This window comes from Tursiops truncatus, chromosome 21 (assembly GCF_011762595.2).
Source record: "Tursiops truncatus isolate mTurTru1 chromosome 21, mTurTru1.mat.Y, whole genome shotgun sequence".
In the NCBI taxonomy this organism is placed as follows: Eukaryota; Metazoa; Chordata; class Mammalia; order Artiodactyla; family Delphinidae; genus Tursiops; species Tursiops truncatus.
Window position 1 is genome coordinate 28494196 of NC_047054.1, and position 13464 is coordinate 28507659.

At 42.5% G+C, this 13464-nt stretch overlaps 1 pseudogene; it reads left to right on the forward strand.

Annotated features, from left to right (window-relative positions):
• The first annotated feature begins 257 nt into the window (after nt 1–257).
• Nucleotides 258–1031, forward strand: LOC101336236 (MICOS complex subunit MIC27 pseudogene; annotated as a pseudogene).
• Nucleotides 1032–13464: the final 12433 nt, after the last annotated feature.

Sequence of the window (13464 nt, forward strand, 5' to 3'; positions counted from 1 at the left end):
ACAGAGGAAACTGGACTGACCACAGCGGACCATCGTGCTTTCTGGGAGCAGCTCTGAATGGCCGGTCCTGAGACCAGCTACCCAAGCATAATGTGTGAAGAGTTTGAAAATTTCAGACTCATGGGCTCTGAACTCAATCAACCCCCCCTCCCCAAATCCTTCTTATTAGGCTTAAAATGGTACCCAAGATAATGCATTTTTAAAATGCTCCTCAAGACACTCTCCGTGCGAATACCTGGCCAGAGAGGGCCAAAGCTATGGAGGCTGTCAGGATGGGAAAGGAGACAACCATGCCAGCAGGTCTGATATGTGCATCTGTAAGAGTGCGTGTGGCCAAAGAAGAGGAGTCCAAGGAGCAGCTAGTGAAACCAAAGCAGCTCCCCATATATACTGCGCCACCTCTCCAGTCTAAATATGTTGAAGAACAGCCCGGTGACTTACAAATGGGCTTTGCATCCATTCGCACTACAACTGGTCATTATATTGGCTGGTGCAAGGATGTTTATGTCTTTGTGAAAAATGGGATAATGGATACAGCACAATTTGGAAAAGATGCATATGTCTATCTGAAGAATCCACCTCGAGACTTTCTTCCGAAAATTGGAGTGATTACAGTTTCAGGATTGGCAGCCTTCATTTCAGCGAGAAAAGGTTCTAGGTTTAAGAGAATTGCTTATCCACTGGGACTGGCCACTTTAGGAGCAACTGTTCTCTACCCTGTTCAATCAGTAATGATTGCAAAGGTAACTGGGAAAAAGGCATGTGCTATAAGCCAGCAAATTTATGAAGCAGTTCAATCATTGTGGACAAAAAACAACAAAAAGGAGTCATTTCCTGAACCAAAAGAAAAAGCTAAGCTAGGAAGCTCTGATGAAATAGAAATACCTGCAAAAACAACTCACAACCTTTGTGCCTTGCCAACAGAACTCAGCTCTGAAACAAAGACCAAACCAGAATCCACCTCAGGTGCTACACAGTTTATGCCTGACCCCAAGCTCATGGATCACGGGCCGTTCCATCCGGAGATGTAGGTATGTACGGCACTAGAAGCTGAAATAGCCTGCGCAGAGAACTACAAGATGTGTGAAGTTGCAAATAATGATGAAAAAAATCATGTAATGGGTAACTGTGATGCATAGAGTATAATTTAAACCAAAATTTCCCCTTATATCTTTGAATGTACAGTTAGACAAATCACATAAGTGATTAAAACACAAATTGAATACAATCCAAACAATATTAAATGGTAGATGAAGACACAGAGGTAGAAGTATTAGGATGCATTTGGTGACTTTTAAGGGTATTTATAAAAATAAATAAATAAATATATGAACACAGATGAGACTAAAATCTGAAAAAATATGTATGTGTATCTATAAATATGTATACATTTGCACATATATATTTGCTTTAGCTTTTCTGAATTAATGTCAGCTAAATTAGAATAGTGTGTGGAAGGATGTGTTCCCTCCTCCTCTTTGTTTTTCATTTCCCAGAGCTGGAATAAAATATCCATATTTTATGACAAAAAGAAAGAAAAGAAAAGAAAATGCTCCTCAGGTGACACTGCTCTACGGTCCAATTTGGAAAGGCAAAGGGAATATTTGTATGCTTGGGTAGCCACAAAATATGACTCAGGCCACTTCGGATGACAAAAAAATGACATCATTATGAAGACAAGTATAAGGGGTTATATATACATACATTAAGCAAGAGGAAAATGCCATTTAGAAAAGAAAGTATTGAGGGGATGCTGGTCACTCAGCCTCTCTGGACTCTTCTGATTATGCAAAAGTAACAGAAGCCTAATGATTAAGGGAAATCCCACCCAGAAAACTTCCACGATATTCTCTTTGATGCCTCAGAAGAGAATGGAGATCCTGAGATGGAGAGCAGGAGAGGAAATGAGACCTTTCTAGAGCAATGGTAAAAGCCGTCCCAACCACTGGCAGGACCAAGGTATTTCTGAAAACTTTTCTATGGCAAGAAGGCTGAAAACATGGCTTCACGTTACATGTGCATCTGTACTATCCAGCAGAGCTCTCCATTACACCCCAAATATCACCAAGTCTATTACACACAATCGCATTGGCTTAGTGATGTTTGATGAATCAAGAAGGAAGGTGTGTCCATACATGAGGAAAGGTCCTGTAGGGAAGGGACAGCAGAGGTGGGGACTGAAAAAGAATATGGAATATAATCTGAAAGAAAACATATATAGATGTATAACTGAGTCGCTTTGCTGTACACCTGAAACTAACACAACAGGGTATGTCAATTATACTGCAATTAAGAAAAAATAAAAAGAAAGAGAGAGAGAGAAAGTAGAGGCCCGTGATTCATTCCAGAGCAGGAACTTGGTGCAAAAAGTGACTGGACAAATCAAGCCTTACCCTGCACATCTTTTTAATCCTGGAAACTTCTGGATTCTTCAAAAAAATATTTGGAAGGTATTGGAATTCCCACAGGTAGGCTTCTATTATCTTCAGACAAAGGATTTGTACAATAAAAGCATTTTTACTTCTTCTGCTCAAAATTCTTTTCACGTGGTGACTGCAGTGGGTTAGAGATATAGCTGAGAGAACTAGCCTCTGTATTTCCTGTGTTTCTTCTCTTTCTGAGGTGTTTCATTTGTCACCTCTTCTTTCCTCATAATTGACTCAAAATCTCTTCTTCTCTGATCTTTCTTAAAGGCAAGTAAAAAAAAATGGTATTATGTGAATCTAGTATTTCCCTTTAATGACTATTTATACCTATCCTAACCACATTCACTCATTTTTAATATTTGACAGAGGGGAAAATCACTGCCAGTATTCATATTTCCCTCTCTCTAATTTTAGCCCTAGGCACTGAATTATTAATGCATAAATGAACAATGCAGTTTGCATCACCCACCACAGAGAAAGATGTTAAAATTCTTAATGGGCCTTAGGAACGCCATTGACTTAACTTATTGTATTTCTTGAGACAAGCCCATAACTTCAACTTTATTGTTTCCCTTGTATAGTAATTTGTACAAAACTGAACCCCAGATATCTTGAAATAAGAAAAAGTATCTTAGAATATTGGAGTGAAAAGCAACTTCCAAAATTATTTAGTAAAAGTCCTTTTGTTTTTGAGACATAGAATTAGATGCTTATAGATATGAAGAAATTTGGCTAAGGTTATATATTTCTTTGGTGTCATGTCTCAAATCAGCATACATAAATTTCATTCACTCACTGATAAATATTTGTTAAAGAAATTCCATGTGCCAGGCTCTTTCTGAACATTGATTTTTTTTTTTTTTTTAGAAAAATGAAAAGATATAATCCCTGGCTCATGTTTCTTTCTAGAGAGGAGACCAATATGCAAAGAATTACACTTTCAGAAATGCAGTTTTTAATAATATGAATTCCAGTAATTTAATTGACCAGGGGATGCATGAGGAGTGGGACAGGATGATGACTTACTCTCATCCCAAACCTCTTTGGGGTGCTAGTGTTAGTAATTTGTAAGTATACACTTCTGTTTCAAATATAATACCACGCTCCAAAGACCATCCTGATAGTATGTTGATGGCATCGTGACTCACTTCAAAGTGATACAGGGACTTGGCAATAGTTGCATTTCCAAGGTCACGAAGGTGTCCGTTTGACCTCAGTCCAAGAGCAAAAAGTTCAAAGGAAACATGGTCCCTGGGGTCCTGAGCCTGGAAACTCCGCAGGTTGGTAAAGATGGAATGAGAGGATAGGAAGTCAAAATCAACTTTGGAAACACCAGGCAGGGTAGGACTACACTGAAATCACCATCAAGTTACTGAGGAACTCATATCCTAAAGCCGGGAGGGAAATGAGAACCCCCGCCATGCTCCTATGGAGCCAGTCCGCGAATCCGGTGCCTCAGTCTCTCTCCTGAAACCTGGATTCCTCCGGCACATCACGATAGTTCCGCAGTGCCTGGCAGCTGTGTGCACCTCTTAAATCAAACCGCCTGGAATCTGCCCCAGCAGGCTCTCTTCTACTCCACAGTAGCCTCATTGTCTGGAGGGGACCTGCTGTGCACTGACAGAGCCTCTGAAAACATAGCTCTCCTTCCCCAGTTTCATCATGAAATCATAATGCAGTAAACCTCAGGCCAAAAACCTATTAGTACCCAAGAGGGGTTCTAGGAAAGAGCTTTTCTGATGTAAAGTCAAGTTTCATCTGTCAGGAGTGGAACAATGGAAATGCACTGGTCCAGAGTCATGGCAAAGCATAAGGAGTCACTCTCCCACTGTGAGGACACAGGGACCTTGATGGTGACCATCTGGTCAACTTCTAGGAGGCATTCAGCCATAGAGTCCTAGCTCCTCGCCCCTGTGCCAGAGCACAGATGGTCTAAGGTTTCAGGATGTTTCTTGAGGTTGTAGATCGCTTTAGCCCATAGGTCATGTTCAACAAATCTCATGTGCAAAGGAGTGTTGGGATAACTGTCATGGTCAGAGTAAGAAGTCAGTGTGGAAATGAAGTTATCTAGTTCTCTCCTCCATTAAAAGCCATCTCTCCTCGAATGATTAAGATCTGGAGAAGCAAAAGAAGATGTATGTTACAGGATACATGTTCTGTTATGTGTGGGACCACACGCTAGCACCCCAAAGTGGTTCATTGCCCTTTTCCAATTAGTGTTAGAAGATCTTACAACTACACTTTCAAAATAATTAAAGGTTAACATTGCTCGTTTCACATGGATGCCTTTTAGGAGCTCTGAGACACTCGATTGGCTACCCCAGACACAGACCATCTCTTGGACAGAGGAATGTTCCTGCAAGCAAATATCATGCCTACTTCATTAAAGTCCACACATCTGATAGTAGCTGCAGGGCTTCTGCATGCTCGTGGCCTTAGACTAGGACACAGGGTGTCTTGCTTTCTCTCCTTAGGTATCATCTATTCCCGCTCTATCATTTTACAAACAAGGAAACTGAAGCTAAGAGGAATGATCTGACTTCACAGGTGGCAGAGACCGAGCTAGAAAAACACTCCAGACCTCCAGACCCCTGGTCCAAAGTTTTTCATGTATGACAGTGATTCATTTAGGGGCATGACTGGATCACTGACTGACTCCATTTTCAACAGCATTGGTAAAAAGCTTAACAAAGAGGGAGATGAACAATGTAGAAAAGTGTTGATAAATAGCATTCTACCCACAGTTTAATTTAGAATAAATGTATCGAGGTCTTGCACACCCTCCACGGGATCGGCCTGTTCCAGGGGAAGGACAGGGAGTGGGGAAGCAGGGTTATGTGAGTGTATGTTCATGCACAGGCTGGGGAAAGAGTGGGCAGAATGGGAGACAGACCAAAACCACAAGAGGGGCCTTTCCTCATAGATTCTGCTTTTCTCAGCCTCCCACAGAGCCTAACAGGCAGAGAGAAGGCCCGCGCCTTTGCTGCGTGTTTACTTTCCACTGAACTGTTTTACTGCTTCCTGTTTTCCTCCCCCTCTATTTATTCAGGTTAGGCCCATGCTTGGGAGATGAGGGTGGGAGGAAATCCAGAGCCATGTGCTGGGGCCTCGGTGCCTCCCCTGAGACTTCCAGGGCTGGGTGGGACGTCTTCCTGTTTGCCAAGCTTTCCACGGATGCTATAGAGTAGAGTAGGGAGCAGCTACAGATCCAAACGTGTGCTTAACTGTGCTCTCCTCAAGCTCTTGTACCTGTTCATTTTGATGAGTGAGTGGCTTTAACAAAGGTGGTGCAAGGGGAAACATTTTAAAACCTAGCCTGGGAAGGATGCCTCATTGAGACGTCCTGACCACTGACGAAGCAGGAAGATCTCTACGTGAGGCTGCTCTTAAGTTGCGCAAGATGCTTCCAGGTCTCCATGAGCACAGACCCAGTCTTTTCTGCCTCTAGGAGAATAACCAGGGTACCTTCTTGTGGCCGTAGAGTTTGGAGAGAAACATATCAGTACTGAGTACCTTTCTTACGCCAAGCTCTGTTCTAAACATGTTCACATGTATTACCTCATTTTATTCTCACAGAAAGTCTAGAAGACACGAACTCCGTTGATGTTCAGAATCCATGCTTGAATTAGTGTGCTTGTCTGTGCATTCACCAATAAAATGCCATCCTTCCAGAGTGAGTGACATGACGAGAAAGTGTGATTGAGTCAGTGGATCCAGCATTAGCCACGTACCTAGAGAGGCGACCTAAAGCAAGTCATGTAATCTCTCTTTATGTCAATTTCCTGAGCAAATAATAAGAATAATAACAATGACCTGGATCTACCTCATGGGGTGGTCTTGAGAACCAAATGAAATATTCTAAATGCAAATGTTCAGTAAAACATAGAACATTAAGCAAATTTTAATTATTAGGAGAAGAGTTTTTTGGTTTTATTCCAACAGATATGAGGATATTAGAAATGGATGAACTACATATAAGCTCTACTCTTCAAGTCCATGTAGTAGAATCAAAGGCTAATTTTGTCCTGACATGAATACAAATGTAATCTTCTATGGTCAGCTTCTCATGAACCCCTTGATTCTTTACCTCAGTGGATCTCAACCCAATTATATCTAATGTCCTTTTTATATTAAGTATTTTAAACAACTCCATTTGTTATTCTAAAGCGAAATTCATAAATAATATAACCTACCTATAGACATAACTTTAAAAATCATATGACCTCCTGCTTGTAATAATGGAAAGGGGAAATCCAAGGAGAGGGTCTCAATATGTAATACTCAAGCATGACTAGAACATAGCAGGTAATACTCAGATACCTGCTCTTCTACAGGTAATCACCAGAAGGTACTGACCATGAATGTGGACTGATATGGGAACATTTTACTGTGATTCAAACAATGCAATGGCATTGCTGTTACTGATGTATTTTCTAAAACGATGAACAACTTTTGGTGAAGTTCCAAATACAATAAAGTACTGCTTTCTGTCAATTTACAGAACTGATGCTTTACTGAAAACTTCAGTGAGTTTTAAAACAGGGTAAAAATGTGTTCTAGTGTTTTATAGACTACAGACTCCCAAGTTTACTGATTTAGGCTCAGATAATTCTAAACAGGGTTTTCACCCAACTATACGTCCAGTGGGGCATCTGAAAATTATGTGTGAAACATGATAATTCTTTGATGTGTGGGGTTGTCCCGTGCATTGCAGGAGGCCTTGTTGTCCTTGGCCCCGTCCATCAAATCCCAATTATTATGATGATGAAAAACACACACTGATGAATTCCTGGCTACACCAGGGGCGGCAGTGCCTCCACTTCCCCACCAGTACTGGGAACCTGTGCTTTGCAAGCTTCCTCACCCTACAGGGGCTAACCATGCCAGAGGACAACTCTCTTCCCAGATTATCCAAGATCTCTCTCCTTTGTTCTTTCTCTATCTCTTATAATCTGATGCTTCAACTTAACTAAGCATACCTTTCTCTGTTGAATTAAATTGTTAACCGGGCTCTCTGTGAATTATTTGCTTCCAACCTAGAGCCCTAGGGATGTTCTTGGAGTAGTGGGAAAGCCATGGAACTGGTTCTTAGAACCAGAAAGTAACATGGAAGTCATTTAGATCAACTCTATATACGCTCAAGCTGAAGCTTACATATGTGCAGTGGTCCCACAACCAATGCGTGGTAGAGTCAGGACGAGAACCTGAGTCTCTCTCGCTATCCCTATACCATCCTCCATAGGTCACATACAAGACACCCTGTTAGGAATGTCTGAGACTTCCCGAGTTCAAGGTAGGATTGGAGAGACAAGAAATGTCAATGAAAAACAAGGATTCAGTTTAACGAAGCTTATGTCTTGTATTCCAGTTTTGTTCAAGACATCGTGCTCCATGTTTCAGGACGTACAGAAAGCAGCCGTGGCTTTAGCCTACACTTCCTCTCAAGCACGTGGTCTGGTAATGAGCTAAGACCTTATTATAATACAAGATAAAGTGAAAAATGTGCCTTACAAAGAGGTGCAAATGCTTTAGAAGGGGGAAGGAAGTCAGGGAAGACTTCACGGTTGCATTTGAAATGGGTCTTGAAGGAATGGTGGGACTTTGTCAGGTGAAAGTGTGATGGCACAGAAGAAAAATCTTAGGGAAATTCATAGACCCAGAGGGGAAAAGAAGCCCATGTGGGCTTTAGGAGCAAACAGTTGCATTTAGAACACAAGGGATTTCTAAGGAAGTTAAACTGGGCAAGTTCTCTTGGGGCTAAAGTTGGGAATTTCTTGAAACTCAAGCTCAAACCTGCTCTTAAGTCAGTGGGTAATGGGTGCATTATATTTCGATTGTCAGTTTATTTGACTGTCCTTACAAAACTGTATACGCTCTCAGTGTCAGAGCTGCTCGGCCTCACCTATATCTCTGCTTCTTTTTTTCTTTTAGCAAGTATCAATAGACTACGTTACCCAGCCCCACGCAGCTCTGTCTGTGAAATGCAGATAGAAATGTGGATAGAAGCGATGTGTACCACTTCCAAGCCTGGCCTCTGAGCCGTCTCCTGCACCGTTTCATGTGCTCCCTTTTCTGCTGACCAAGTACAGAGGATCCGGGAGAGGTCTCCAGAGCTCTCTCTAAAAGATGATGGAGGCACTGGATGGAAGAGCTGGACATCAAAGGTATGTGTGAAACAGCCCACCCTTCCTCCTGCCTCATATCTGCATGAAACTGTGACTCCACCATGTTGGACCACTGACATTTTAAATGTGTACATTTTAGCTATTATCTAATAACTCTATATACAAACACTGCGTCTTATTTTATCTGTCTGTAAGGCTTTGTGCAAAGAAAGAACTCAATCAATTTTAGAATTGAACAAATGATTGAGTGAATGATTGAATTAATGAATTGAGTCATGAACACAGTTGACTTTAGAAAGTAACGTACAAACAATAGTATAAAGATAGGATGTGTTGGAAGGAAAAGAATCTGGAAGTGATGACATAGGCAGGTATTATGACAGTCCAAGAAGATGAGACCCTGAATCAAATTAGAGGCAGTGGAAGTGTAAAGAAGGAGAAAGAGATGAAAGACATCCTGGGTAGAGACTCTAAGGAAAATGATAACTGATTAGATGCAGTGATTATAGGAAAAAGAAATTTCGACATTGACTCTGAAGTTTTGAGTCTATGAAAAACGGAGAAGAGTGGTACCATGAGTAGAAATGTGGAAGAAAGAAGGGAGTTGGAGGAAGGTGGGCTGGTGCTTGGGATATGAGGACTCAACACAGATGATGCTCAGGTCAGATGGTAACTGGACACATGAAGTTTGTGCCCAACAGATAACTGGAGATGTGCACCTGATCTTCAGCCTGGAGCTAGACATGGCGTGAACGACATGGATATGCAAGGAGAATTAGACCACCTAGAGGGAGAGGAGAGCACAGAAAGTAAAAGTCAACAGGCAGAGCCTAACGAATAGCTCACAAGGATGGGGTGAAAAGAAAAGGAGGAGATACCAAATGAATCTTTTAAAGGAGGAGGAGGAGAGGAATTAAGGGAGGAGACAGAATTGGGCAGATCTCTGGAAGCTACAGAGGAGAAATTCTCATCAAGCCTGGCTGAGTAGCATGACGACTGCGCTGGGAAGACTTGTGGGATCACAGGCTTAGAGATGGTAGGAAAGGATGGAGTTAAGAGCACAGGTAGAGAGACTCACTGGAATGAGGAAAAAGGGCAGACCTCCCTGCCTGTGAGAAGAATGAAGAAAGAGGTGGTGAATAAAACAACACAGAAGAAGCAGAGGTGCTGAGCATAGAGGCGAGACCTTGAAGGAACTCAGGTAGGGGAGACTTGTCTTCAGGAGAGTGAAAGGAAAGGCAATCCACTGAGAGGGAAAGAGGCTGAGAAGGGGCTGGGGGCCTGAGAGGGGAGGGTGTTTGTGAGAAGTACTACCCAGAATGCAATAGGAACCCAATGAGTAATGAATGATGGGCAAGAGCCCAACGAGAATTAAGAGTCGCTTTAATGAAATGAAGGGGTCAGAAAGGTAAAAGCAGGGAGGAGCTTATGGTCTTGGCAAATGTTACGAGTTCAAGATCTAAGTAGTGGAGGAATTCTCAGTGATGATGATAATAATAATAATAATTCCAGCTAACGTTGATTGTGGTGTTAAAGTGTCAGATAATATGCTAGGCAATTTCTGTGTACGATCTCATTAAACCTCTGTAACAGCCCGGTCAGTAAGGTATTATTATTATCCCATTTCACAGATGAATACATTAAAGCTGCAGATGGCTGTAGATTTGCTCCCAGGCACACAAGTGACAGACCCAGAATTCAAACCTAGTCCCATTAGCTTCAGAGAACTTAATGCCAAGCTGCCCACGGCGATCTTTACTGTCACCCAGCTGAGCAGCTCCGCGGAGGTGAGAGCGAGCTCCCGAGGATGTGGAACTTGAATTGTGCCTGAGTAGAGTTGGGAGGATGATGGGTTTTCATGTTGGAATCCCTCGGATTTGAGCAAGAAAAGGAAGCCTGTGAGCCAGGTTAAGGAAAGAAAGTGTTACAGATTCTGGTGTGTGAATCTCAACTTGGCAAGGTCGTTGGATAAAGGTCACGAAAGGATGGTTGGGGGCAGTGGCGGGAAGCACAGGCTTGCCAACCCACCTTCTGTTCAGTTCAGGAAAAGGAAGGAGAGAAGGATACGCTAGAGATGGTTACAAGATAAATGGAGTCTTCAGACAAAAGCCAGAGGTTGCTTAATGCTAGGAAATGGAATGATGAACAAAAAATTTTGGGGGGAGATCTGTGAGGTTTTTTTGTTGTTTGTTTTTAATATACAGAGTCCCAAGGGATAGGGTGCATAGTTTCAAGTCAGATATCAGACGAGAGTTTAGGGCTCTCTGGAAAGAGATAGAAGTATGGGCTAGGGTGGAAGAAGGATGAAATTTGGGATTTAAGACTATCACTTTAATGGCCAGGGTTTGGAAAGAAGAGATCCATAATAATGGAAGAGGAATGACAATTAGGCAGGAAACCAATTAAGGCAGGAACTGTTGGTTTTGCGCGATGACCACGAGGGGGAGCTCCAGCCTATTCCTCACCTAATAGTGCCGAGGTTAGGAGCACAGGTTCAAATTCTAAGCAGCTCATGCAGCTCAATATCAAAAAAAACAAACAACCCAATCTAAAAATGGGCAGAAGACCTAAACAAACATTTCTCCAAAGAAGATATACAGATTGCCAACAAACACGTGAAAGGATGCTCAACATCACTAATCATTAGAGAAATGCAAATCAAAACTACAATGAGATATCATCTCACACCGGTCAGAATGGCCATCATCAAAAAATCTACAAATGATAAATGCTGGAGAGGGTGTGCAGAAAAGGGAATCCTCTTGCACTGTTGGTGGGAATGTAAATTGATACAGCCACTATGGAGAACAGTATGGAGGTTCCTTAAAAAACTACAAATAGAACTACCATATGACTCAGTAATCCCACTACTGGGCATATACCCTGAGAAAACCATAATTCAAAAAGAGTCATGTACCAAAATGTTCATTGCAGCACTATTTACAATAGCCAGGACATGGAAGCAACGTTAGTGTCCATCATCAGATGAGTGGATAAAGAAGATGTGGCACATATATACAATGGAATATTACTCAGCCATAACAAAAAATGAAATTGAGTCATTTGTAGTGAGGTGGATGGACCTAGAGTCTGTCATACAGAGTGAAGTAAGTCAGAAAGAGAAAAAAACAAATACCATATGCTAACACATATATATGGAATCTAAAAAAAAAAAAAAAAAAAGAAGAACCTAGGGGCAGGACGGGAATAAAGACACAAACTTACTAGAGAATGGACTTGAGGACATGGGGAGGGGGAAGGGTAAGCTGGGACAAAGTGAGAGAGTAGCATTGACATATATACACTACCAAATGTCAAATAGATAGCTAGTGGGAAGCAGCCGCATAGAACAGGGAGATCAGCTTGGTGCTTTGTGACCACCTAGAGGGGTGGGATAGGGAGGGTGAGAGGGAGACGCAAGAGGGAGGAGATATGGGGATATATGTATACGTATAGCTGATTCACTTTTTTATAAAGCAGAAACTAACACACCACTGTAAATCAATTATACTCCAATAAAGATGTTAAAAAACAGAAAACAGATGTGGGATTTGGATAAGTCACTTATCCTTTCTGTTAAACATAGATAACAAAATGGAGATAATTTTGAGAATTAAATGAGATACTACCTATAACAGGTTTTTTACTTAGTATGTGCTGAAGACAGGCAGTGGTCAGAGTCCTGGGTGGAGGGAATTCCCTTCCATCAGAAAGGAGGCCGTGAGCAGTACTGGGCAATGGTACCAAGGGCCTCGGGGTCAAGATGGAAAGGGAAACCATCAACAGCTATTGACACTTGTGTGTTCTTTAGGGATTCTTTCCCTCCAGTAGAGCCAAGTGGCTCATGTGGCGAAAACAGGGTGAAGCCGTGTCAAGTCTAAGAAGAGTCCCTTAGCAAGAAATCCAGAACTGGAAGTTCTGAGCCTTTCTAGGTCTTCAGATGAGAGCTTCTCCTTCCTTGAAGGCTTGTGTCACCCTTCCTTGCCTCCTCTCCACAGTTGGGTGGTGAGATGTTGGAACTGGGCTGAGGGGCGGCGGCGGGGAGGGAGGTCTCCCGGCTCAGGTACAGTCTAGTGGGCTGTGAAGACCATCTGATTACACCTCTTCTGCTCTCTCTTTCCATTTCTAGAGCCTGTCTGTCTCAGCAGACCCCCTCCCAGCTTTTGAGGGGGCTGCCTTCACCTGCATTGACTTCAAATAAGAATAAGGTCCACCAGTCACCCCCAGCAAGGACTGGGGAAGCAGCAGGAGAAGCCCTTGAAGTAACCACTTACAGGGACGGTGCTTTTGTGAGGGGTCAGGATGCCCTTGTTATCATTTTATTACATTCCTCTTCTCTGAGCCCTGAGGACTTTCTCTGGAATGAACATAAGACCAGTTACTTTAGAAATAAAATGTGTTTTTCATTAAAACCTGATTCTGGTTCCTTCAGTCCCAACAAAGTGTTTCCCTCCTGGTCTAATTGGGTTTCAAGTGATCAATGATACTTTTCTGTACAAGGAGGTAGGAACCCCCTGTGTCCTTCTACTAAAGACCTCCTACCACTGGTATGAAATGAAACTTCCCTTTGGGAAAGTGTAATGGGAAGTGGAAGAGGGAGTGTTATTCAGAACTTGGAGAGGAAGCCTCTCATTATCCTTGTAGCATGCTTGGTCCACCTCCCTTCCTCCCACCCCTCCCCCAAACCATCCCTCTCCCACCCAGGGACGCTCTCCAATCCTATCAGCCGAGGGAGACACATGCCCAGGACCATGAAAAAACAAGACCAATTAGCCTGTCCTGATTGGAGGCATCTAGAATTTGTTCCAAGAGCAAACTTACCAAAGTCCTCAACAGAGAAAAATCCAAGTGGCTACATCCCAGAGCAAGCCGGTCTCCATCACTCTCCTGTTTAGCAAGGCAAGAGCCATGAT